The sequence below is a fragment of the Dasypus novemcinctus genome, chromosome 2 (assembly GCF_030445035.2).
Source record: "Dasypus novemcinctus isolate mDasNov1 chromosome 2, mDasNov1.1.hap2, whole genome shotgun sequence".
Taxonomy (NCBI): domain Eukaryota; kingdom Metazoa; phylum Chordata; class Mammalia; order Cingulata; family Dasypodidae; genus Dasypus; species Dasypus novemcinctus.
The window spans coordinates 130,128,100-130,155,553 of record NC_080674.1 but is presented as its reverse complement, the minus strand read 5'-3'; the positions used below and the strand labels follow the sequence as shown (position 1 = coordinate 130,155,553).

At 38.3% G+C, this 27,454-nt stretch overlaps 1 pseudogene; it reads left to right on the top strand.

Moving 5' to 3' along the window:
* Positions 1 to 4,315: 4,315 nt before the first annotated feature.
* Positions 4,316 to 27,454, top strand: part of LOC101439971 (farnesyl pyrophosphate synthase pseudogene) — a 77,979-nt pseudogene continuing 54,840 nt past the window's right edge.

The window sequence follows — 27,454 nt, the reverse complement described above, 5'->3', positions numbered from 1 at the left end:
CCACATCCGCTTCCCCCTTAAGGCCTTTAAACACACATAAACTGATAATATAAGACAGATTAAAAGTACAATTTGCTAAAAAAAAATAAGAAAAGCCTGGAAATTCATCTTTTTAAGAATGACAGAATTTCAGATTTGTAGTCACAGAAAGCCAAGTCCATTTGAATTCTAAATTTAGGAGGCTAGAGTGGAGCTGAATGGTAGTGTTGGTTAGGTCCCAGTAATTTTAAGGAAAAAGAAAAGTTTTAACACCTCAAACATGTGGCTGGCCAGATCTAGTTAAGACTTGTGTGAACTGGACCGTGGGTTGTTTAGGACTGTTAAATGAGCCAGAATCGGACTGTGGGCTCTAGGTTACTGATCCCTGCATAAATGCACAGGAGCTGACACAAAGCAGATGTATAATTGTTTTACACTTGTAAGCTTTACCAGCATTTTCCACCGCATTGCAATCACAAACATGTTTGTTGCTTAGCTGCTTACATTTAGGACACCCCTTCCCACCTAACACCCACACATAGAAATACTGCTCTTTCAGTATTCTGGGCTGTTCAGCCACTACAGAATCAACCCACACACAGTTGACTGTTAAAGTACTTATTATGTCCTCCTTGGAATCAGAGATGTTAAATTCTATTGGGTTTTTTTTTTCTAATTTAAAACAATGTTTTCCATATTTATATGAATTTTCCTAAATTGGATTTAAAGACCATTAATAATCTTTATAAGACAATGTCAAAATTGTTCAAATTTTGAGTAAATTTTATTGCTAGCAGAATGATTTTTTAAGGAAAAAAAATACCGTTACTATAAAAAAACAACAATGGGGAATTTCAGATGTGGGTGGCAATTCACTTAGACATGCCCACTTAAGCTGAAATCAGCTAACTTAGGGTGTGATTCTGTCAACATTTGCAGAGCATTCCCCACACTCCTGATGTGATAGCACCTTTGGGTGGGAGGCACGGGGACTAGCAGGGAGATGCCATGTTCCTATTAAGAGCTCCTGCTCACTGTTTCAGGCTGAACAGAAAATATTCTCCCTGCCCACTCAGCCTGAAACAGAGAGTCAAGAATGAGGAGTAGAAAATGTTAGAATAATAAGATAGAGATTCAAAATGCAGCCTAAGTTTTAAAATGTATATAAAAAGGTAATTTAACACCATTGCATGTTTTATGAATCATGTGGGCAAATTTCATTACTGGTTCCTTTTAAGTATCAAAGCTGCAATTTTAGAGCTAGTTTCTTTGCATGTGTCACAATGTAAAAAGTATGTTTAGATAAAAGGGGATGAACCCTGCCTCTGTGCCTTTTAGGATGCTCAATAAATCTGCCAGTAGAGAGGTAACAGGATAAGAAAAGCAAAAGCCCTACATTTGAGGAGCTCTGCCTAACGTGAAGAGACACTGAAACAAATAATAAACATGTAGCATGATAAAGTCTATAACTGAGATGTGTACTCCAGCGAAGACTGACCAATGAAAAAACATGAATTGATAGGCTAAAATAAGCACTAGCGTCGAGACAGGAGAGAAGTTTAAATGGGACCAATTATCAAGTGGTCAGTTTACAGATACCTTTGGTTCCCTAAGAAACCTTGTAACTTTGGGGCAGGGATAATGAACCCTCAAACAGCCAAGACCTTCTGTTTACCCCTCTTTTCCATAGTAGACCCCTTAGATCCCACTTCGGCACCACTCTAAGGCCTATCCTGTGCTCATTTGAAGAGATCCTACCTTGTGACAGGTTGGCTCTGGCAGTGAGAAGCGGGTATAAAAAGAGGGGTGGAGGGCCTGACACACTCACTGAGATCCATCAGGCAAGGAAAGGAAATATATTTACATCTATGGAGTGCTATTTTTGTTGTCATCTAATTTAAACCTGTGAGGCTCAGAGAGATATATAACCTATCCAAGATCATGCAGATAGTATTAGAGTTGAGATTCTAACATTTTCCCTTCAAAGGTGGGACAGGCCCATTCTAACCAGTCAAACAGAATGTAGCTTTAAGAGAAAATGACATTGTATCCTGTTTCTTAAGGTGCATGGTGGGTCCGTAAGAGATCATTTTTTGGTGTTTCTTTAAACCTTATACATATTATCATTAGTATTTTATATCTATTCAATATTTACTAAAATAAAATTTTAATAGAATTAAATGGTAATACTAAATGAGCCAGAACCATATAAAGAGGTGTTTCCAAATTTTAAAAAGAGAGAAAATTTGGCAATCACTGGGCATCATTGGAATCCCACCTGGAATATCAGAAGTGTTATGATAGAAAAAGAACAGTATTGGGAAGTCCAGAATCAGTCAGACAGAGTTACTTCCCATAGACCAAGATGGCAAGATGAGACACTCCAGGGTTCTGTTGTCTCACAGAATATTTGAATAACTGAAAAAACTGGCAGAGTCATTTTTATCAGAGCTCCAGGAAACAGTTAAAGGGCTGGGTGATCACTGAATCAAGAAAAAGGTAAATAAAAATACTAGGAAAACTCCCGGTTTCCTTGCTGTCCCCCCCCCCCCCCCCCCCCGCCTGAGTCTGGAGCCAGCACATGCTCCTAGTGTGGATCCCTGGACCTATTCTGGATGGAGCAGAGTAATCCCTATGTGCATGCTGGGATGCATGTATGTCTGTGTCAAACTATGTGGTGGTGGCCTGAAGTACAAAACCAGGACATTTATGTCTGGCTCACAATCCCAGAACTTGCCGTGCATGCAGAAGCAGCTTATGTCAGCCAAATCAAAATTAGAAACAACCAAACTGCAGTGGCCTGGGCAAAGAAATGCTGGCCCTAAGACATCAATAGAGCACCCAAGACCAGGGGAAAGACTATTTCATAGGGGGAAAAGGGGGCATTTGGACCCTTGTAAATGGGAGAATTCCTAAGGCCATGAGAGCATGTCCAAGACAAGACACATGCTCATAAAAGACAGAGAGGACCCTGCACTTTCACCTCAGGTTGTTTGTCAGGTTCATTGGTAGGAGGGTTAAACTCAAAGGAAAGCATTAGCCAACACAATGCCAATCTGCAAAGACTGTGAAAGGTGTTCTTTTGTGTGTGTTTTGTAAGCTCCTGGCACTCATAGAAATCTCAGTCAAATTCCTAGCTGGATATAAATTTAAGGAGCAGATTCCTCTGGGACTAAATTCCAAAGTTAACACATTAAAATATTAACATGTACAGTGTGTGGCAAAAGATTACAAGACAAACAAAGAGAGGGGAAATTATGGTCCATACAAAGAAAGGAATAAGATAAAATATCAGAAACCATCAGTGAAGAATACCAGACTTTGGATATATGAGACAAAGACTTTTTTTTAAATGGTCTTAAAAATACTTGAAGAGCTAAAGGAAACATAGCCAAAGATCTAAAGGATATCACAAAAATGGTATATGAACAAAATGAGAATTTCAATAAAGAGATAGAAATTATAAAAAGGAACCAAAGAGAAATTCTAGTGTTGAAGACCACAATAACTAAAATTTAAAATTCCCTGGGTGGGGGTGGGGGGAGAATGTAAATATCAGTTGAAAGAAAGCTAGAGAATAATCTAGGAACGAAATAACATGGTGAACCCAGAGGTGGATGAGAACTATGGCTAACAGTACAAATACAGGAATGTACTTCTATGAACTAGAACAAATGTACATCACTATTGCAAGGTAGTAAGAATGTGGAGAAGCATGGAAAAAAATACAATTAATGTAATCAATGAACTATAATTAACAGCAGTACTGTAATATTCTTGCATCAGTGCCAAAGATGTACTGTGTTAATAATAGGGGGATATGGAAAAAAACACCAAATGTACACTATAGACCATAGTTAGTGATAATAGTCTGATGATATTATCTCATAATTTGTAACAAATGTTCTACAACAATGTAGTAGTATGTTGGTGGAGGTGTGTTGTATGGGAATTCCACACATGTGCATGATTGTTTTGTAAGTTCACAACTTCTCTAATTAAAACATATTTTCAAAAAAGTATGTAGAGGAGTTCAGCAGCTGAGTGGAACTGGTAGAAGAAAGATTCAGTGAACTTAAAGATAAGACAATTGAAATTGTTCAGTCTGAGCAGCAGAAAGAAAAAATAATGAAGAAAAGTGAATAGAGTCAATCAGGCAGAAGGCACCAGGCACCAACTGGGTGTTGAGGAGAGCACCCAAGCCTCTGGTGAGGATGAGGCAAAGCAGGGTCCCAGCCCAACTCAGATCCAGGAAATAAGACAAGGTCATAAGAAATAGCCTGGAGTCTCAGAAACAGGATTTGGGGCCTCAAGAACTAGGTAGACCAAACAAGAACCAGTGATCAGAGCACTTTACTCCTCCCTCAGAATGAATGGAGACAAGAAATCTGATGTTTATACCAAAGAAAAAGCAGAATTTCTTTCAGCACTTCTTCCAGATTCTCAAGGTGCTGACCAAGGATGAGATAGGGCACCCAGAGACAGGGGATGCTATTGCCTGGCTCAAACAGGTCCTAGAGTGCAATGTCATTGCATACAAGTACAGCTGGGGTTTGACGGTGCTGGCAGTATTTCAGGAACTAGAGGAGCCAAAGATATAGGATGCTGATAGTCTCCAATGGGCCCTGACTGAAGGCTGGTGCATGGAACTGCTCCAAGCTTTCCCACTGGCGGCAGATGACATCATAGATTCATCCTTCACCTGACGGAGGCAGTTCTGCTGGTATCAGAAGCCAGACATAGGTTTGGATGCCATTAATGACACCATGCTGCTGGAAGTTTATATCTTCTGTCTGCTTAAACTCTATTGCAGGAGGCATCCCTATTATCTGAACCTAATTGAGCTATTCCTACAGAGTTCCCATCAGACTGAGATTGGGCAGATGCTAGACCTTATCACAGCCCCCCAGGGCAGCATAGACCATGGTAGATTCACTGAAAAGAAGTACAAATCCATTGACAAGTACAAGATCACTTTCTACTCCTTCTACCTTCCTGTAACTGCTGCCGTGTATATGGTGGGCATTGATGGGGAGAAGGAGCATGCCAACATCAAGGAGATCCTACTTTCAAGCTCAGGGTGATGACCTTTTAGGGGACCCCAATGTGACTGGCAAGGTTGGCACTGACATCCAAGTTGACTGGTGCTTCAGTGTCTGCAACAGGCCTCTCTGAAACAGCACCAGATCCTGAAGGAGAATTATGGGCAGAAGGAGGCTGAGAAGGTGGCCTTGGTGAAGGCACTGTATGAGGAGCTGGAGCTGCCATGTGGGTCTTCAGTATTTGCTAGATTTTCAAAATATCCATACCTTGCCAATAAATTTCCCCTTTCTTTTGAGTTAGTTAAGGTCATTTTTGTTGCTTATAATCCAAGTATCCTGAGTGACTCAAAATCAAAGATGATAAGGTACAGTAATGATGAAAATGAGAAAGGAGGCACTCTTTTAAATTTTTACCACTGAGAAACACAACAAGATTCTTGTTCCTTTCAGAATCAGCCTTTCCAAAAGTTAGACTCATAATCAATGTCCCAGAGTTTACAATTTGGCTATCCTCACAGAGCTTTCCTCTATCTGCAAAATCATATTTCCCCTGGAGCATACCAGCCAAGGCAGATTCCTTCCACACCCCACTTTCTGACAGTTAATGAATATATTTTTAAACCCCAAAATGCTTAAAACATGACCTAGTTCTCCGTGATTTCCCTAAAATTTGAAGCATTTCTAAGTTAATAGGTTAGCTAATTATTGTGTTTCCTGCTCCAAGTTTGTAAGAAATGTCAAATCTAAGAGAAATACATACTCATACAAACAATACATCTTTTTTTTAAGAGTTTTTTTCCTCTTCCCTTCCTGCCACCCCCTCCAGTTGTCTGCTCTCTGTGTCCATTTATTGTGTGTTCTTTTGTGACCGCTTCTATCCATATTAGCGGCACCGGGAATCTATGTTTCTTTTTGTTGCATCATCTTGTTGTGTCAGCTCTCCGTGTGTGCAGCACCATTCTTGGGCAGGCTGCACTTTCTTTCACACTGGGCGGCTCTCCTTACGGGGAGCACTCCTTGCATGTGGGGCTCCCCTACACGGGGGTCACCCCTGCGTGGCACGGCACTCCTTGAGCGCATCAGCACTGCACATTGGCCAGCTCCACACGGGTCACAGAGGCCTGGGGTTTTGAACTGCGGACCTCCCATGTGGTAGGCAGACACCCTATCCATTGGGCCAGGTCCGCTTCCCCAAGCAATATATCTTTGACATACTTTGAATTGAATTAAAATACTGTGGACAAGTAAATATTTTTATATTAAATTATAATCAAAATAAACATGACCATTTTATTAGAAATGTGCCCCACAAATGACTCCTTACTTATTAAAAGCAAAGGAGGAAAGTGATCCATTTCTAGGTCCATGATAAAAGATTTTTAAAAAGGTATGCCAACTTTTTGTTCTCAACGGACACCTGACACTCTCCCATGTTTGTATGTTGCCCCTCCCTCCCCCGAATTTTTGGACAATATTACCCCTCTTCCCATCCCCAGCCCCCCTCAAACCCACAAAGCCCCACCCAAAGGCAACCCCTTGCCCCCATTTTGAGAAAATCATATCAAAGTATAAGTAGGAGGGACACCTGGTTAGGATGCTCAGGGGGTATGGTCTGATGCGGGACGGACTCCGGGGGAATAGCTGAAGGCTCATTTTGCCAAGGTGGGTTGTACCATTGGGAAGAGACCCAAGAAGTGAGAGTTGGGGTGGACCCACACCCTGGGGAGGACTAATGCCATCAAATAGAGAGAACTGTATCTCTCGAGAGAAAGGATGGCTCCCAGGGCATTAGGGCAGTTGAGAAAGTCAGGCCCTGAACACTGCTGCAAGGATCTCTGAACAGGGCTTCTTGGGAAATAGAGATTGGCTGGCGTTGTGGGCCTCAAGGGGAGGGGGAAAATGGATGTGGAATGGAAGGAACCAAGGTGAATATGGGGGCAAGAGAGGAGTTCTGTGAGAGTACACGAGGATGAATATAAAACATGTAATATTACACCAGAAACATATAGGGGACGACAGACTAATAATGTAAACCATAAGGCAAAACATAGGATAACTAAAAAATTTAGAAAACTGTACAATCTAAAGTATGGACCACATAGTAAGCACAGATGTCACCTTGTTTGAAAGCTATTGTCCCGGAATCTGTACATCAGTATCAGGAAATATGATATGAATAAGCTAAAAGATTATCGCTATGGAAGGGAAAAGGTTTTATGGTGGATCTGGGGAAGTACTGTATATTGTATATATGAATTTCGGTGATCTAAGACTCTTGTGAAGCTGACATTATGTTGGGATTCACTTTACAGGAAGTTTTGAATCATAGAGTGGTTCAACAATGGCAGCAGAGGAATACTGATATAGAATGTTATTGACAGGATATATATGGCTGACAGGGAGTTATACAGGGCATATGCCCAGGGCATATAGTAATGTCTAGATATACTCATAGTGGAAACAATTAAAAACAACAGCTGGGGCGGGTACTGGGCGCCTGGCCGGGGGGTCACGGTCATGGACCCTGGGGAGCAGCGGCAGTCCGCCAGGGGCAACGGCAAGAACCAGGAAGGAAGGAGGGCCCAACAGTGAGTTCCTGATACTAATGGCTATGCTTTTGAGCCTATACATCTGCAATAAGAACAAGGCCTATAGTAGCACTGTGCCTGGGAGTTTCCTCCTGACAGCCTTCATGTTACTCAAATGTGGCCACTCTCACAGCCAAACTCAGCATGTAGATGCAGTGCATTCCCCCCAATGTGGGACATGACACCCGGGGATGAGCCTCCCTGGCACCGAGGGATCACTACCACATACCAGCTGAAGATGCAACTAGAAAATGACCTTGAATTAAAGGTTCAATACGGATCAGCAGAATATCCCTATCTACATATAATAACATGACTTCAAAATGCTGTTTGACCTAATATAAGGGGGAAATGGAAAGGAGAAATGAGATTATAAGGCTATGAGTCTCTAAAAAAGAGTTTGGAGGTTGTCAGAAGGAATGCCCTTATGCACAACTGAGCAGAGTCTAAGAGACAGATAAAGTAGATACAACCCCAGGTATTGGTTCTTCTGAGGGATAAAGAGACCCACGGGTTCTATGGTCATGGAAGATGGGGTTCACTGCCATGACAGATGGCCCTTCTTTGGAGCTGGTGTTTCTGCGTGATGGAAATGGACTCAGAGGGGATCTCTTTTCACAAGACTTGCATGCTACTTTATTGGAATTGTAGTTGGTGCTGGGGTTTAAGATATATTTAGGGGATTTGAATCTCTGGACTGATAATAAGACACCCAGGCCCAGAGCCTCAACAGACTTCAGCTCCTACACTTTGATTTATTGGACTGACCCCACTCAGCTAACATGGAGTTGAAGAAGGTCAACCACCACACCATGGAGCCTAGAGTGTCTACAACTGAAAGCAGGAGGAGTGAATCCAGTATCCATGTGGAATCTAAGCCCCCACTTGACATAGATGTGCAATGGACACAACCAATCCAATGTCCACAGAGAAAATGTGGAATGGGTGTGGGAAGGGTAGCCATGGTGGCTGCTGGGTTTGGGGAATGGGAGTAAGAGATGAGATGTGGAGGCGTTTTCGGGACGTGGAGTTGTCCTGGGTGGTGCTTCACGGACAATTACAGGACATTGTAGACCCCCCCAGGGCCCACTGGATGGAACGGGGGAGAGTGTGGGCTATGATGTGGACCATTGACTACGGGGTGCAGTGATGTTCAGAGATGTACTTACTGGGTGCAATGGATGTCTCACAATGATGGGAGAGAGTGTTGCTGTGGTGGGAGTGGGGGGTGGGGGCGGTGGGGTTGATTGGGACCTCGTGTTTTTTTAATGTAATTCGTAAAAATAAATAATTTTAATAAAAAAAAAAAGGTATGCCAATTTGAAATTTAAAAACTGATATAGACATATTTTTTCTGGGTTTGATTCAGTGTCAATATTTTCATTATAAAAGTTCAGAAAATAATAAATGGGGGATATAAAACAATGAACCTTAAACTACAAAGAGCTAAATGAAGTTATTCATAATGATTTTCACTGGAAATCAATATGTTATTGATTTTCTTTTCTTGCTATTCTTGCAGTAATATCCTTGGCTTGAAATTTAACCTAAGCCAGGAAATATTAGCAAATAAAGCAATTTCAGCCCAAGGAAATGGAAGAGAAAACAAGACTGTGAAAACCTAGATATATCCCAGAAATGACAATAACTGTCCACTGTCAGTTAATTCTGCTAATCAGAAAATGGTGCCAGGCTGAGTGGGCCCAGTGTGAACTTGCAGATTCCATAGCTGAAGACTAGCCAGTCAGGAGCATCTTTAGTCACAAGAAGTGATCAAGAGTGTGTGTGTGGATTCATATCACCACAAGTGCAAATTTTACCTGATACATACAATATAGACCATGAGTCTATAGCATTATCTGAGTACATAAGGAAATGCAGAATAGCATTTAAATTTAAAAGGAATTGATCATATTTAAAAAAACATTAAACTGTCATGCATTTAAACATAGACCAATAGAGAAACCCTGAGGAAATTCATTCTAGGAGTGAAACACAATAATTTCTTACAAAATTGAACATGTTAAGGCCTATGTTAATTAACAGATAAAGATCAAAGCCCAAACTTTCAACTGGGACAACGGAATTCAAAATGAAAGAACATCAAAATATAGAGTTTTGTTTGATAAGTGTAATTTTAGTAACTTTGAGCAATTCAATAAAAATTAATTTCAAAGAACAAATTTATGCTTTTCTGATTTGTTGTACTGTTTTCCATTGTCATTAATCAAATCCAAGAATCTCACATGTACAAAATGCAAACATGATGGAAAATTAACTCAGTGCCTCTATGTCACAACAGTGGCTGTAAAACATCTGCTTTTATTTATTTATTTATTTATTTATTTATTTATTTATTTATTTTTAAGATTTTTTTAAAAATTTCTCTCTCCTCCCTGCCCAGCCCCCCACTCCAGTTGTCTGTTCTCTGTGTCCATTTGCTGTGTGTTCTTCTGTGACCGCTTCTATTCTTGTCAGCGGCTCAGGAATCTGTGTCTCTTTCTGTTGTGTCATCTTGCTTTATCAGCTCTCCGTGTGTGCAGTGCCCCTCCTGTGCAGGCTGGACTTTCTTTCACGCTGGGCGGCTCTCCTTACAGGGCTCACTCCTTGTGCGTGGGGCTCCCCTACGGGGGGAACACCCCTGCATGGCACGGCACTCCTTGCACGCATCAGCACTGTGCATGGGCCAGCTCCACACCTATTAAGGGGTCCTGGGTTTGAACCGCGGACCTCCCATGTGGTAGGTGGATGCTCTATCTGTTGAGCTTCCCAACATCTGCTTCCCAACATCTGCTTTTAAACACATCTTTTCTTCAGCTTACTGTTAAAAATGTTTTTTCTGGTGGATTTACTGTCTGACATACATTTATTCCAAAGGAAGGCCATAAATTATTTGGCATGATAGGCATTATATACTAAGACAGGTCATTCAAATAACTTTCAAAGTATATTTTCCAAAATAGTTATATGAAAAGATCATTTAGTTTTCTAGAGCACATTTGGAAGATGAGTCACATTCATTTGCACAAAGCAAAACTTCTTGGAGAGTTGGTGTAACTCAATGGTTTGAGTGCCTGTTTCCCATGTAGGAGGTCCCAGGTCAATCCCTGGTACCTCCTAAAAAACAAACAGAATCAAACAAAGAAAAAACTTCTTGTAGCTGTCAAGGAAATATATACTGTAGCAGTTTGGTATGGTTATGAATTCCAAAAATAGATATTGGAGTATGTTTGTAATCTGGTCTATACCTGGTCATGATTAAGTTATGATTAGGGCTTTGATTGGGCCATGATTAGAGCATTGAGTCCCCATCCATTGGTGGGTGGGTACTCACAAATAAAAGGCATGGCAAAGGACAGAGTTGAGGCATTTTGATCTTGGAGTTTTGATTTGGAGTTTGATGCTAGAGTCATGAGCTGGAGCTCTGGGAAGTAAGCACATCCCGAGAAGCAAGCCCTGGGAAGAGAGGACCTGAGCCAGGAAAAGAATACAGAGGATTAGAAACAACTCCTTAGACATAGCAGAAAACCCAGGGAGAGAGACAGAGCCATTCACCTGATAGTCTACAGCTGACCTTGTGGAGAAAACAGAGGACCTAGCCCAGAAAGAAGCAAGACCTGGGAAGAGAGGAACCCTGGCAGACATTGCCAGCCATTTTGCTCCAACACATGGAAATAGACTTTGGTGAGGGAAGTAACTTATGCTTTATGGCTTTATGGCTTTATGGCTTTATGGCTTTATGGCCTGGTATTTGTAAGCTCCTACCCCAAATAAACACCCTTTATAGAAACCAACCAGTTTCTGGTATCTTGCATCAGCACCCCTTTGGCTGACTAATACACAGACCTTGTTGTTTTCTCATAGTGGAAAAGGCTTGAAATCCAACCTCACAGTAAAGGGTGTAGCCTACCTCAAGTGAGAGAACCAACTGCATGAAACTGAAACCTGCAGTGTCCACAGGAGTGAATTCTTCTATCCCAGCAGACTTATCCCTTTGATCAAAGTCCTCTCTTCAAAATCCTCCACACCAGTGACAGAGTGATTTCCTGTACTTTGCCCACACTAATTTCCTTCTGCCAAAGCATGGAATAAGTCAAACTGTTATTTTCCCTTCTTCCATCCACCCCTCTTGCTCAAAGGAAGAAAAAAAAAAAAAAAACAGCAAAAACCCTAATCTTTGTAACCATACAAATTTTAATTAACTGCCATATCGATCCTTTTATAACACTGAGTGATACATAATTATTCAGATAATCTTCCCATGCTGGTTTTATAGACTCATAGGATAATGGAGCTGAAAATGACTTTATAGTTTACCTAATCTAACTCTTCACTTATTAATGAGACAAAATTCTGTCGTAGTGCTAGAGAATTGGTCCTGGTCTCCTTCTCAAAAGCATGAAAATAATTCTTTTGGCACTTTTAGGAAGCAGACAGTATAAAAATTTTTGAATGGGCTATAACCATTAAAATACATGGTAATAATTAAATGTCAAAATTGTAACTGAAAGGAAGATATTGTGCAGTCTTCCTGGTAGATCTGATTTTTATAGATCTAGACAACCTACATCAGGTCTACCACATAGTCCAGAATATGGCATTTTATGATCTAATGGGAATCCAGATGGCTCGACATTCTCTGTAAGGAATCTTTTGATATTCAGACCCTGACTGATAAGAAATTGGTAAGAAAAAAAAGGGTGGGGGGCAGGGAGTGTAGGAAACTTCTGGGAGCAGACCCTCATGGAAATCTGGGTTTGGTTATCTGGTATGGTTAGGCTCAAGTACAATAAAATAAGCTAGTGTTAAGGAATGTGACTCTAGAAATCTGTTCATTCAGAATTAATCAAATTATTACCCCTGGTCATCTAGAATGAAATGTCCACTGAAGATATAAGACTTTGGGTAATCTCATGGTTTATGAAGAGCATGAATGGAGTGACTGTATCTCCAGTTTTTCTTGGAAAATTTAGGCTTATTGTCCCAGCATTATTTTCATTAGCATTTCCTTTCATTATCCAAAATGTCCAAGTTTGGATGATAAATCTTAGGGTCAATCCAGGATGGGGAGATCAAAGAAAGTGGGGTGAATAGTTGGCTTTAGTTGGTGCAAGACAGCTTGAAGTAGTGAATGGCATTAGACTTCTATGGCAGTAATTAAAAAGCAAGCAAATAATCACTCAAGACCATTCTTATCTTTTGAAGTTTCTGGGCTAAAATGGCCAAAAGTTAAAATCTGATACAGTGGATTACTGAATAATGTCAATTAAATCCCCAGCTTCTTCAGGTCTCTTGTTTGAAATTTAGAGCAATTTTTGGAAAACAGTGAAATCTTAAAATAAGAATGGGGATTGTATCAGTCAAGGTTCTCCAGAGAAACAGAACCAACAAGATATGTGCATAATGTAAGTAAATAGTAAATAAATAAATAAATGTATATATACACACACATATTAAGAGATGCATTATAAGAAACTGACTCACAAGATTGTAGGGCTGACAAGTCCAAATTCTCTGAAACGGGCTGGAAGTTGGAAATTCTAGTAGGATTCTTAGGAAATCATTAGTTTCAGTTTATAACAAAGGCCATGGAGGAGTAGAGGGTGTGCTGTGGAGGGGGTATTACTTCTGATTTTTTAAAATGTCAGTTCTTGCTTTTAAGACTTCTATTAGCATCTATTTTGTAGATGTTAATCCTATCTACAAAATACCTCCACAGTAACAACTCTAGACCAGTTTTGATCAACTGGACACCAAAACCTAACCAAGTTGGCATAAAATTAACCATCACAATGATATACGAAGGGATTTGGATGGCTCAAACAGTAGCCTCTTTTCTCTTTCTAGATAAAGCTGTTCCTGCCTTGCTTGAAGTTCTTGTAAAGGCCTTACCTGGGGAAGTCACCAAATAAGGGAAATCTAAGTCTATGTACCTAATTGTCTCTATATTATATAATGGATTATGTGTGTATCAAAGAACTAAGAGGCCAGAATGTTGCATTGGATATTTATGGATGTTTGTATAACCCACGAGGGTAATATACTTTGGAATGAAGAGGTAGACTGTGTAGCAGGGACCAAATTCTATAAATGTGTAAAATAGTAGGGAGATTTCACCCTTTTTGGTTAGTGTTACTTGACTGTATTAAGCCTCTAGATATCCAACGTAGAGCAAATGAATTCATAGAAGATGCCTTGTATAAATGAGAATGACAGCTAAAAAGAAAAATGTAGCTGTCCCATGAACTGTTAAAGTCTGCAAAAGCAGCACATTCTTTCCCAGTAGGAAATCTGTGTGGGAAAGAGCATTACAATCAGAAATTGTTAGTGAGCATGGAATGAGAGCAAGAGTGGTGATGGTTGGAAGGAGGGACAATTGTAATGTTTAAATGCCTAATGACATCACTCTATAATAACCTGATTATCAGCCTCCACAATAGGTCACCTGCCACAGGGATTGGGTAGAGAAACTGCAGTGTCAGAGCATCTACCCTTTGCCCTGACCCACCACTGGACATGCCTAGTGGGAATTGCCAAGATTTTCTCTCTGACATCTCCTTCCATGCTGACTATCCACCTTTTGTTGGACCCACTTTTCCCTTTACAAAAATAATGCCATTAATTTATGTACAACCAGTTTTATGACCAAGGAGATACTCTGCCTCTGTAAGTATCTTGGCATTTTTTTATTTCATTGTGTCACTTATATTAGACACTGAGAGCTGTGTGTTTGCCTTATCTTGTAGCAATTATCATCATCGTTATTTTATAATATTCAGTATATCAAAGTTTCTAATACATCTGATGCATCTCAGTGATATAATTATTTATTTATTTAATCTTTCATGAACTCATTCATTTCAGTGAGTTTTAAAGGGAAAGGCACTTTCATAGGTACATTATATATTGAAGTCCCAAAAATCTTGAACTAATCTGGTTCTGCCATACAGAGACCTGATATCCTAAAATAATGATTTTAAGCTGGTCTTAGGATCACTCTAATAGAAATGGGTCCTTAGTTGCCACTGTAGGGGAAGCTACTGCTAATTGGACTTTATTTGGGCATCTATCCAATTCTGAAGGGCCATTTTACTTGCTGCATTTTTCTTTTTGTTGGATACTTAGAGAGGTGCATTAATGCTTTTACGTCTCTAGAGAACCTTTTAGCACAGTATCACATATGAAGAAAAAAGTCTGTGGTAACCTAAGCATGAAATAGCATTTCATTTACTCATTTTAGTTCTAAAACTTCTATTTATTTTCCCTTTTATTAAGGATAGCCCATTGTGTGTGCTGATTAGTGGAAGAATTGACATTTATTATCACAAGTATTTTAGTAGATTTGAATTTTTTAAGTTAAAAATATTTTTCTCTATAAAAATAATATTTTCCAATTAACTGAATAATTAAAAAATGCAAGGGCAGCCATAATCCCATTCTCAATCACATTTAATGCTTGATTTTAGAGGCTTGATAATTAATTTTTTTGTGTCTCTCCCTGGATCTTTTTTCAGGATTTTATTATGTGTAAGTTTTTTCATAAATGCTATCATAAATATCCCACATATCATTTTGTAACTTATTTTTTTGCCTCTGTTGTTGATGTCTTTCTATGTTGATAAATATAATTATTGCTGGGGTTATTTATACATCTCCACAGTATTACATTGTGCAGACATACCATACTTTATTTAATCAATACTCTATGGATGGACATTTCCAAAATTTTCACACTTACAGATAACTCCACTGTGAAAATCATCACACCTATACATTTTTTAAAAAAATACCTATACTTAAAAAAAACCAAAACTATACTTTTTGCATTTTATTTCTTGGGATAAATTTCTAGAAATGGAATTTATCCCAGAAAAGTAATTTTGACACTTGATGCCAGACTGTACAAAGACTGTTCTGATTCACCCTATCACTACAAATGTTCAAGTGCTGATTTTCCCATGCTCACATCAATATTAGGCAATATTACTCTTTTTTTCCTTTCTGTCAACTGAATAATAATTTTGATCATACACTTGAAAGTTCATATCCTTGACATTCTGAGACGCTTTAAGAGAAAATAAGTCACAAAATGAAAAACAAGATTGGTAGCATGAGGATATTGGTCATTTTCTCCATTTCACCCCTAGCTTTACATCTCCCATTTCTTATCTCCTGCTTCTTTTGGGAAAGAAAAACATCATCTCTTTGGTGAAACAGAGCACATATTCCCACTTTTTGTTTGTTTGTTTGTTTGTTTATTAGAGCAGCTGTAGATTTACAGAAAAATCATGCAGAAAGTATGGAATTCCCATATACCACCCCCTCACACAGTTTTCCTATTATTAACATTTTGTATTAGCTTGGTATCTTTGTGATACTTGAAGCAATAATATTATAACTACACTAGCTATAGTCTGTAGTTTATATTAGGGTTCATTCTTAGTGTTGTACTGTTCTAAGTGTGTGTTTTATTTTTAATTATTATTCTGGTAGTATATATACAACCTAAATTTTCCCATTTTAACCACTTTCAAATTTGCCAACCCTTTTGTTTCTAAAATTAGTAGCACCAATTCACACATACCTGGGGTTGACTCCTTGGAGTTTTTTTCCCCAGTACTAATTGTCTGTATTATTCTAATCACAAAGTACAATTTACTCTTCTTAAAATGTCTCTTGCATCCATCCTGCCGCCACTATAGTTCAAGACATCTTTATTCTACACATTTTCCAAGGTTTAGTTCATATGCCACATTCTCCATGGCACATACCCCTTGCCTTCCTTCAATCTCTCTCTCACACTAAACTGTGTAACTTATACGTGCCACTGTTGTAACGTATTTCTTTTCTGGTATAGAGAGGATCTTCTCAAACATATATATGCCTAACTAGAGCATAAGCTCTCCAAGAAAAGTCCTCTTCCTTAGGTTTCTCTGAATCATTGCAAATGCAACACCTTTCATATCACTCACACCACCTTTACTACCTCCATACTCAAGAGTGTCCCATATAAAAGCAAAGAAAAGGAAGGAAGGAAGGAAGGAAGGAAGGAAGGAAGGAAGGAAGGAAGGAAGGAAGGAAGGAAGGAAGGAAGGAGTGGGGAGGGAGGGAGGAAGGAAGGAGTGGGGAGGGAGGGAGGAAGACATTCATATATTCTCCTGCTTAAAATGTCCCTCTCATTAGAAAATTGGCCCAAATCCTTAGCATGATCAACAAGGATCTGTTTGCCATCCACCTCATCTTATACTCATTTTTCTGAACTCCTGATACTTTAACTATTTCTCATTTCCTTGGACGTGCCATCTCTTATCCATGGAGTGACTTTGGCTGGAACTCCTTCTACATAAATACATCTTTGGCTGACTAATTCCTACTTATTTTGAAGTCTTACTTTAGATACAGGTCTCTTGTGTGAAATTACAGCATTCTGTTTTCTTCATGACAGATATTGCAAATGTAATTAATTATCAATATAATTATTTAATGGCTCTCCTTTTCACCAAACCATAAGTAATGTGAGAGAAGAGACTGGACTATCTTATTCTCCTCACCTATTACATACCTAACACATGGTAAACCTTCAATAAGTATTTGCTGAATGGATTGCAACAAGGTGGAAGGAGGAAATAATGGGTGCAAATGCAAGTTTATAGGTCTCAAAATGACAGGAGGATCTCACTGACTGCCACAGTAAATGGTGCCTCCAACATGAGGGCTCCTGAAGGCTCTAGAGACATCTAGATATTTCAGGCAGGGCAGACAATCTGAGGAATTCAGCACCCTGTTAGTGGGCCTTACTTTGGAATACATGCTCCCCAATGTAATGGAGTTAGACTCATTTCTTATTTCCTTACATATGGCTATTTTGCCCCATTTATTTGAACCTATAATTAGCACTATATACTCATTAAATCTTCAGTCTGTTCATATGCCAGTTGAGCCCTGAATCTCAGTAGAGTTGGCAGGTACAGGCCATTATACATTTTGTTAAAATCTATAAAATTGTGCCATGCAAAGTGTAAACTATAATGCAAACTATTGATCATGATTAGCAGCAATGTTTCAATATGTGTTCATTAGTTGTAACAAATGCACCACACTAATGAAAGATGCTGTTAATGGGGAAAAGTGTGGGAGGGGGAAAGGATGGGTATATGGAAATCCCCCCTATATGTCTGATGTAACATTTATGTAATCCAAAGCTTCTTTCAAAATTGGAAAAAAAAATGTGGTGTGAGTATAATTCAGAAATCAAGTGGACAACGTGCAAGAACCTTGTAAACATGATGCACAGTGAAATAAGGAAGAAACAAATATTATATGATGTCACTTATAAGAGATATCTAGAAAGAGGAAATTTATGGAGTGAGATTATAGGTCAGAAGTTACCAGGGGGTAGAGGGAAGAGGTAGAGAGAGTGTGTGTTTGGTGGGCATGAAAAAAAATGTGGGCACTAGACATAATTTTTCCTTTTGGGGTCATATTTTATTATTTTGAGTAAAATACTACATAGAATAAAGTTAACTCTTTTAAGCAATACTGTAGTTCTGTTATGCCATAAATTCTGTTTTCCTTGGAGACAAAAGCATATGTTCTCTATAAAAAATAATGATTAAGACATTTATCTCTCCCTACAATTGGCAAATGGTTATTTTTGTTCCCTCAATTACCAATGTATGACATTCAGACTTATTAAAAGTGGAAATGGTGCAATTTTAGTTATTATAATTTGCAGGGGCAAATATGCCTTTGAGAAGGAACATTTTCTAAGTTTCATCCATAATGGTAGAAAATTTCCACCTCAATTATTTGATACACATTACTAATTTTTGTTATGTAATAATATAAAATGTATACAGCTTTTCTGCTATTAAATTTGTTTATTTTAATTGTCTCTAATAAATGTATTAATCTTTAATAAATTAAAAGCATGAAGGCAAAAAATAGGCTTCATGTAAACCATTTTTTCTCTTCCTTCCAAGACAGTAACACTCACCTGTGGAACTTGCTAAAAACACAAATTCCAAGGCCCCACTCCAGCTTCAAGGAATCAGAATCCCCAGGAGAGAGGCCTGAGAAGGGATAGGTTTGTTTTGTTTTTTTTAAAGATTTATTTTTTTATTTCTTTATCTCCCCTTCTCTGCCCCCCTCCCCCCAGTTGTCTGCTGTGTCCATTTGCTGTGTGTTCTTCTGTGTCCGCTTGTATTCTTGTCAGTGGCACCCGGAATCTGTGTCTCATTTTGTTGCGTCATCTTGCTGTGTCAGCTCTCCGTGTGTGCGGTGCCATTCCAGGGCAGGCTGCTTTCTTTTTGCACTGGGTGGCTCTCCTTACTGGGTGCACTCCTTGCACGTGGGTTTCCACCTATGCGGGGGACACCGCTGCATGGCATGGCACTCCTTCCACGCATCAGCACTGCGCGTGGGCCAGCTCATCACAAGGGTCAGGAGGCCCTGGTTTGAACCGTGTACCTCCCACGTGGTAGGCAGATGCCCTATCCATCCGGCCAAATCTGCTTCCCTGAGAAGGGATAGGTTTTAAAGCACCCCAGGTGATTCTCATCATCAGGGAAGCTTGAGAAACACTGCTGTAAACCATTTGTTACTCTACCTGCCTTGATTGCTTTTCTACTGCAAGTGTCTTCCTTGGACCAGCAACATTGGTACAAGAAAAAAAATTTTAAGAAGGAACTAGAAAAGAGGAAGCTTTAGTCAGAGAATAGAATACTGAATTACTGATTTTGGAGGTGGAATATTTTCAGTTGATTATAGGCTCCAAGGAATGACCAGGAGTGGGTGACTGAGGTTGAATGACATATTCTGGAGAATGTGTAGATGAAGAATTGTGAAGCAGATGTTGTATAGATCATCCAGGATGTTGAATGACCTAGTATGAAGGCCTAACTTGAGTTGAGAGGAAGAGCAAGCTAGGTGCCACAAATTTCAGAGTAGGAAGGGAATTGACTGGGAAGCTGAGTATATGGTTCTAGAGGTCAAGTTATGATTGAAAATACGAAAGTAAATAAAACTTTTCGAGGAATGTCATCATACCAGAAAATGAAATAAGACCACTAATATGTACGGAGCAAGGAAAGGAAACTCAGTCTATTAAAGATACAGAAAAATATTGCCAGAGAGGTAAGAGGAACACCAAATGTTGACAGTTCTGAGAAGGGGTCGTTAGTGAGGCCAATATGGCAAAGAAGTTTCCTAATCTGTAAATCATGTTGATAGCAATACTCTCTCATTAGTTAGCATTTTGATTGAGCCTATTAGTACAGTGCTCTCTGCATGTATTAAAACTGGAAAAGGAAAAAAAAGAGTGAATGTGGCTCAAGCAGTTGAGCATCCACCTCCCACATGGGAGGTCCAGGTACAGTTCCCAGTGCCTCCTAAAGAAGAGACAATGAGCAGACATCAACTAAAAAAAAAAAAAAAGCATGACAACAAGCAAATAGGTGAGGGAAACATCTTGAGGAGGGTGGTAAAAAAAAATCACTAAAAGCCATTGATTGTACACTTTGAATAGATTATATGCTACATGAATATATCTCAATAAAACTGCTTTTAAAAAAAGATGACACTAAAGAAGAGAATTGGAAAGAAATAATGATTTATATTTGGCAATTAGTGTTTCTGGTAATCTCATGAGGAGTTGTAAAATGAATGCAAAGCATCAAATCCAATATTTTAATTTTTTCCTTGTTTCAGACCTTCTGGGAAACATACAATTATTAGGTATGAGAGGAGAGATCTCTTTTTTTTTTTCACATTTAAACCACTGTTACCATTATAATTAAGCTTTGGTTTTAGAATTCCCTAGAAAACTCCATCTCCTCTGAATAGGCTAGTGGATTTTTTTGTCCTGTTTCCCTTATTTATTTATTTTTAGAATAGGCTATTCTTGTAGCACTACTTTCCTAGTGAGAAATTGTCACAAATTAAGAAAAGCCACTACAACATTACCGATATTTAGATGAATGACTTTTGCTGAATATCCATGCTTGACTCTATTGATTTTGTGCTGTGAGTGTGATCTGATCTGGCTGGAAACATAAATGATGATCTGAAGTATTTGCTTGAAGGTGTACTGAGTATTTTTCAAACTAAATACAGAATAAGGTGCCATTCAAATCACCTGAAACAATATTTTAAATTGTGCATAAAAAGAATTTTTATTTGAAAACACATACCACATGTATTATGTAATACTATTGCTTTGAATGCAAAAATGTGTGTTTAAAAATGCATAGAAAAACAGCCATCTGTCCATCTCTGATATTTGTTGAATGCCTGCTATGAGCCAGACACTACACAAGGCATTCTGGATATGAGTAATAAAGCAGGGAGCGGATGTGACTCAAACAGTTGAGTGCCCAGCTCCCACATGGAGGTCCCAAGTTCAGTTCCCAGTTTCTCCTAAAGAAACCAACCAAACAAGAGCAGACAAGGAGCAAAAAACAATGAGCAGACAACGAACAAAAACAACAAGTAGACAACAAGCAAACACCAAGGAGACAACAAGCAAAAACAAATGAGCAGGGCGCAGAAGTGGCTTAAGCAGTTGAGTGCCCACTTTCCACATGGGAGATCCCAGGTTCAGTTCCTGGTGCCTCATAAAGAAAATAAAACAGACAACAAGTAAAAAACAATGAGCAAAATAATGAGCATAGCAGATGAGGGGGAGCTGATATGGCCCAGTTGTTAAGTGCTGGCCTCTTGCATATGAGGTCCCAGGTTCAATCTCCAATCCAAATACCTCAAGAAAAAGTTTTTTATTTAATTAATTAATTAATTTTAAAAATGGGTTAAGATAAAACATTTTTTTAAAAAAGAATAACAAGGCAGAAAGACTCCTGCTTCTTGAAGTTTGCCGCCTATGGGGAAAGGCAAAGCTAAGTAATATTTGGGGATATGTAGCAGGGCATCGGAAAGAGACAAACCAAAATGTTAATAGAAGTTATTTCTGGAGACCAAGAATGTTTACAAATGACTTTATATTTTTATCTTATTGTTTTACTTTATTTTTCAAACTTTCAGTTTTGAGCAAGACTTTTGTTACAGGAAAAGATATAAAGTTCACTGGGTTAAGAAAAGCCAAAGAATTTTGTCTCTCATCTGTTTCAATTCTAATCAACACCTTCAGAATTTTAAAGTTTATTTTAAAATACTAAAATCTAAACTAAGGACAATGTTGTATTTTATTTTCCTGGATTAGTCAGTGAGAGTTCTGATTTTTATTCAATCCTGGGAATCCTAAAACATTTTAGATTAATGACTAAATTTATGGGGAGGGGTGAGTAAAATAAGCACTAATTAAGAAACCCAAAGATGCAAGGCCAAGCAAGTCCCATGTTCTGAGTATGTAGGATCATAAAAGGTTTGTGCCTTGATTCCTCCAGAGGAAGAAACCAGAGACCAGAACTAATGATCACATTATATCACATTGTTTAAAGGTACTGCAAGCAAAATTATCATTTATTACCATTAAGCTACACAACTAAAGGATAGTTAGTGGAAGAATCAATATCAGAATTTCCCTAGTGATAATTGGTGAGAAATAACTTTCAAAACTATTATTATATGGATTTTTTTTTTCTGGACTCTGAAATGACTTGCTTAAGATTTCCATAGAGAAAAACATCTAAGTGAGAACTAGGCAAATACCTAGAGTGTACAATCACAACTCTGTGCACACAGGGCACTCTGTTAAGAAAAAGAGACTAATGACAATGAACAGTTTAAAACACATATTCACCTAGAATACCTATACAACATGTGCATCACCATTTCTAAAGAATTTGGTAATTAAATGTATTTGTTGCTAAAATAACACTGATCATGACTTAATATTCAGGATCTTGTCGGCTCCTGTTATTTACTGTAGACTTTAGAAATGTCAGAGGGTGGAATACTGGGTAGGCCTGCTTTTGTGATACCTGTACCATAAATGTATGACACAAATGATAAGTCAGAGTTATCCCTCATTTTTCAAATGAGTGAATTACTACTGAAGCCTAGTAACTGGTGCATTTGAGTCAGTTGTTTTTTAAAACTATACGTGGAATATATAAAGAAACATGCATGATATTTGAGCTTCTTTGCAGTAAAACTTCAGAAGTTAAACATGCTGAATCTAAGTACCACTATAAATAGCACACAGTGGCCAGCATTGTATTATTTGGACCATAGTATTAGTTGGTCAAAGTACTACTATAAATAGCATATAGTGGGCGGAATAGTATTATTTGCTCTTCAGTGATGAATGAAGGTTGGGCAAAACAGCAAGCGTTTAAATGGAAAATTGTGACAGAGATTATGGCCGGGTTGTGGCATTGGCAATTAACTAATGTCAATGATACGCTCAAGAAACACTGCGCCAGAAGGCTAATACATCACATCTGGCCATCATTAGTAATCCATGACAGAAAGGAAAAGAAAGAGAAGAGAAAGGTAGGAGAGAGAGCTCAGTAACACACAGAGTGAAGTATAAAGTGTTCTATAATTAGGGTTTTTATGTTACCAGAGGACCCAGGGAAGGCTCTCTAGTGAATAGTGGGACACTTAACTAGGGGGAGAGATAAGCTTATTGCCAAGTTATGAGTTTTTCACTACACCATGTCATTTTAATTATTTTGTGTGTGTTTGTACACACACGTACCAGCAAGCATAATGGGGTTGCATCCTGATTTCCTACATGCTCCTAAGGACATTATAATTCCAAACAAAAAAGCAGCTAATATATTGCCATCTAGTCTCTACTGGAATTCTTAATTTGACAAATTCACCATGACAACGTATGATAATACCATTTTTTTCAGGTTACCCACACACAAAAAACTGAAAACTCTTCTAACATCCAACTGTTATTTCCAATCAATGTTATTATTTTCATCTTATGAATAATGTCAGAATTCATAATGAGAAGTATTCCATGCTAATTTTTAAGCCCTGATAGGCTATTAAAGTGACAATTACAATATGGTGTGAAAAGTGGAATGATAGAAAAAATGAGATGTTATTGCCAAGGTTATGACTTTGGAGGTTGTATTAGTCAGGGTTCTCCAGGGAAACAGAACTGACAGGAAAGATATCTTCAGGTTATATGATATAAATATTATGAAATTTATTATAGATATTGGCTCACCACTGTCGTGATGAGCAAGTCCGAATTCTGTAGAGCAAGCTGCACTCTGGGACCTCCAATGAAGGCTTTCAGGGAATTCCCCAGGAAAAGATGGCTGGCTGAAGTAGAAATGGAAATTCTCTCTTTGACAGCTGAATTAGCAGCGCCCCTTTTAAGGCTTCTAGAGGACTGGATGAGCCTTCTCTCGTTGTTAAAGGCAGTCTCCTCAGGTGACTGTAGATGCAATCAATTTACTGATGATTTAAATCTATTAAATATACTCACAGTAATAATCAGGCCAGTGTATGCTTGACCAAACAACTAGAAACCATAACCTAGAGAAGGGGACACATGAACTTTCTTATCACAAAGACTAAAGAAAGATTTTTGCAGGAAGTTACATATAATCTGGGGCCTAAAGGATTCATAAGGCTTAGGCAAAGAGAGAGGAGATGTGCAATGGATAAATATTCAAACACAGAGGGAATGTCTTGTACAAATCCTAAAAGTGAGAGGGAGCATAGCATATCTAGAAAACAGCAGTTTCGTTTGTTTGAGTATAAGTTTTGAGGTATGAAGCTGTGATAGAAAAGCCTGGTGAGATAAGCAGGGACTAAATTAATTATGTTGGTCTGAAACCAAGGGAGAGGCAGTAAAGGGCTTATATAAGCAGGAAAATGGCATTATTAGGTCTGGAGAGGTTGCAATGACCCAGGTGAGAGGCAAGGATTTTGAGCAATAGTTGTAATAACATTAGATGATGGTTAAATAGAGTTTTTGGAAACAATGGAAAGCTGTTGAAGGCAGATTGACAATATTTGGTATTGGTTTTCTCTATTGAATTACAAATTCCTACAGGAACTTCAGATTATTATTTTACCCCCACATTATACAGCACAGGTTATATATTCAATAAATATTTGGCAAATGAATAAATGAAATTAATTCAAGTATATGTATTTTCCCTTGCAGCCTACCTTGGGAGAGAAAGTTTTCATGTCCATTTTACTGTACTCAATTTTAAACATTGGTATTGCGTGGAGTTTGCTTTCATCAAGCTGCCCTGCCTTGAAAAATATAAAATATTTTTCCAAAATTTTTATTATAAAAAGTTTCATAAGTACAGAAAAGTTGAAAGAATACTACAACAAATATCCAGATATTACAAGTTTGTTAATAATTTGCAGTATTTCTTTTATTTGTGTGTGTCATTTGAAAGTAAACATCACATTTCACACCTATTTCAGCTGCAACATTTAAGAAGAAAGATATTTTCATACAAAACAATAATAGCATTATTGTCTCCAATCAATTAGCAGTAATTCCTCAATATTATCACTTTCAAATCTCTTCAATTACCCCAGAAATGTCTTTTTCAAATTTTTTTTTCATATAGAGATCTAATCAAGGTTCCCAGATGTGCTTAGTTATTAGGTCTCTGGAAATAACAGCTTTTTGAGAAAAGATGAAAAGTGATCAAATTATTTAAACTAAGACAAAAGTACTGAGGATAATTAATAATCAAAAGACAACATTGGGCAGCCAGTCTTATTTTCTAATAGGAAATGCTTTCTTGTTCTTTAGTCAGTTCAGTTGGCAAGAGCATTGCCCTAATGAGCCTTAAGTCAAGGGTTTTTTCTCTATAGGTTTCTTCCTCTCACTCCATGGAGAACAAAATCTCTGTGCATGTGATCCTACTTCATGCCCCTGGTAAGAGTTTGTCCTTTACCACTAGCGAGAACTAAATGAGCATATGTAGTAGGTTAGGTGAAAATTTTTACTCCTGCAGGGAAAAACCTCAATAAATAATAAATTGGTGAAACATCTTAATATACAAAAGTGGCCCATTGGCTAAAAGTTCTGACATCATGGAGTCCTTTTGAATGGTACTTCCACTTGAGTCTGTGGCTAGAAACAAAGGAAAAGCTAAGATAAATGCCAAATAAAGTTGGTTGTCCATCTCTCCCATTGCATCTGCCGAATCACCAAAGCATAGAAAATATTAAGTGCAAAGATATGAGCCTACTTCCAAGCTGTTCATTAGCTGTCTCTTTCACAGAAGGCTAAATGAATGTTGGTTTATGTACCATGCTAGTTCCTAGCCTTCGTGAGGCATTCGAAGCTTCCAGTAGCCCTTGTGAACTCTATTAGAGAGGAGTAGCAACCAAAACAGGAACATTAGTATTCTCTAAATCAGGGGTTCTTAACCAGGGGCCTGTGAATTTGAATTGGAAAAAAATGTATTATCTTTATTTTCTCTGACCTCCGATGTTGATTGTCATAAACTACCTGCCACTACATTCTGAGAAGGGGCCCACCGTTTTCACAAGAGTGGCAAAGGGGTCTATGGAACTACTCCAATGAATGGGATAGTTCCTCCATGGGCTTTCTTTTTCTTTTTTTAAACATATAAATAATATATACTTTATATCATAAACTCTAGTTTTATGTTTAAACCAAGCATCCTCATTTTTCTGTGCAGATTACTTTTCCAAAGATAAATTTTTGCAAGTTGATATTAGTGACAGTGTTGGTATAGTAGTGGTGGTACTGAAAATTTTGTGCAGACTAATCCTTTCCACTAGTGCATATCAGTTTTCTGTTTTGGGCTAACACTATTTGTAGAACCTGGCTTTGATGGTAAGCAGGCATCTTTCCTTTGCCTTTGTTCCAGGCAAGCTGCCTTCTTTCCATTATTCCACTCCAGGCTAATACATCTCCTTTTCTTACAACGCAGTTGAATGGCACATAGTTAGATGCTGCTATAAAGCAGATATTAGGGGAACCTGTGTAAAGCTTTCTCTAGACATTCCCAACCACTGTACTTAAGGAAAGATATACATTATTGCAATGCAAATATATAGGATTCCAGAGTCAAGTTGTTGGTAATGCTTCAGAACATTGCCATTTTCTATTAAAGGTGACCCAGAGATAAAATTCACAGAACTGCAAATGCCCCCAATGGGATATCAATTAGAGGTTAGGTATATTTCAAGATATATTAGCAATTGCAATCACAAATCCTAAAGCAGTTTATTCATTCAAGGACTATCAGTGTCTGTCACTAACAGTCAGTGACAGATAAATGGGAGAGGAAGAGACAGGCTTACAGCTAGTCTTTACATTATATATACAACCTGCAGCAGATTGTATCTCTGCTGAGCCTGTAGCAACTGCAGAAGTATATACTCAAGCATGTAAACATTATCCATTGGGAATGTGCCTCAGAAAAAATGGCTTGCCACTCCCCACAATTATGAAATCCTTCATATTTTTTTCCCAGAAATTTATGCATATTAATTTCCCTTTCAGTATATAAAAACACAGGTTGCTTATGTCTGCACTGTATCTAAATACTCAAGAGTAACTATCAAATCAATGAAGTGAATATTAAAAATAATAAAAGGTTGGCTGAGGAGCCTGATGTATGGAATAGACATGGAGTTAGAAACAATACAATATTAACTCTTTGGGCCATAGTTTTTACCATATTTAATCTAATTTCCTCAAAGAGAGTCTGGTAGATGACAAGAAAGGGAAGAGCTTCAAAAACCCACCAGAAACATGCAGTGTTCACAGTAATAGACTGGTTGGGAAAGTCTGAGAGGAAAAAGAGTAATACCAAACCCTGGGGAATAGAGTGGGCAGCTTTTATCTCTTTTAATTGTTCTAACTTCCCAAAGTAGAAGCATTGCAGTTTAAGGATAGTGCTTGGATCTTGT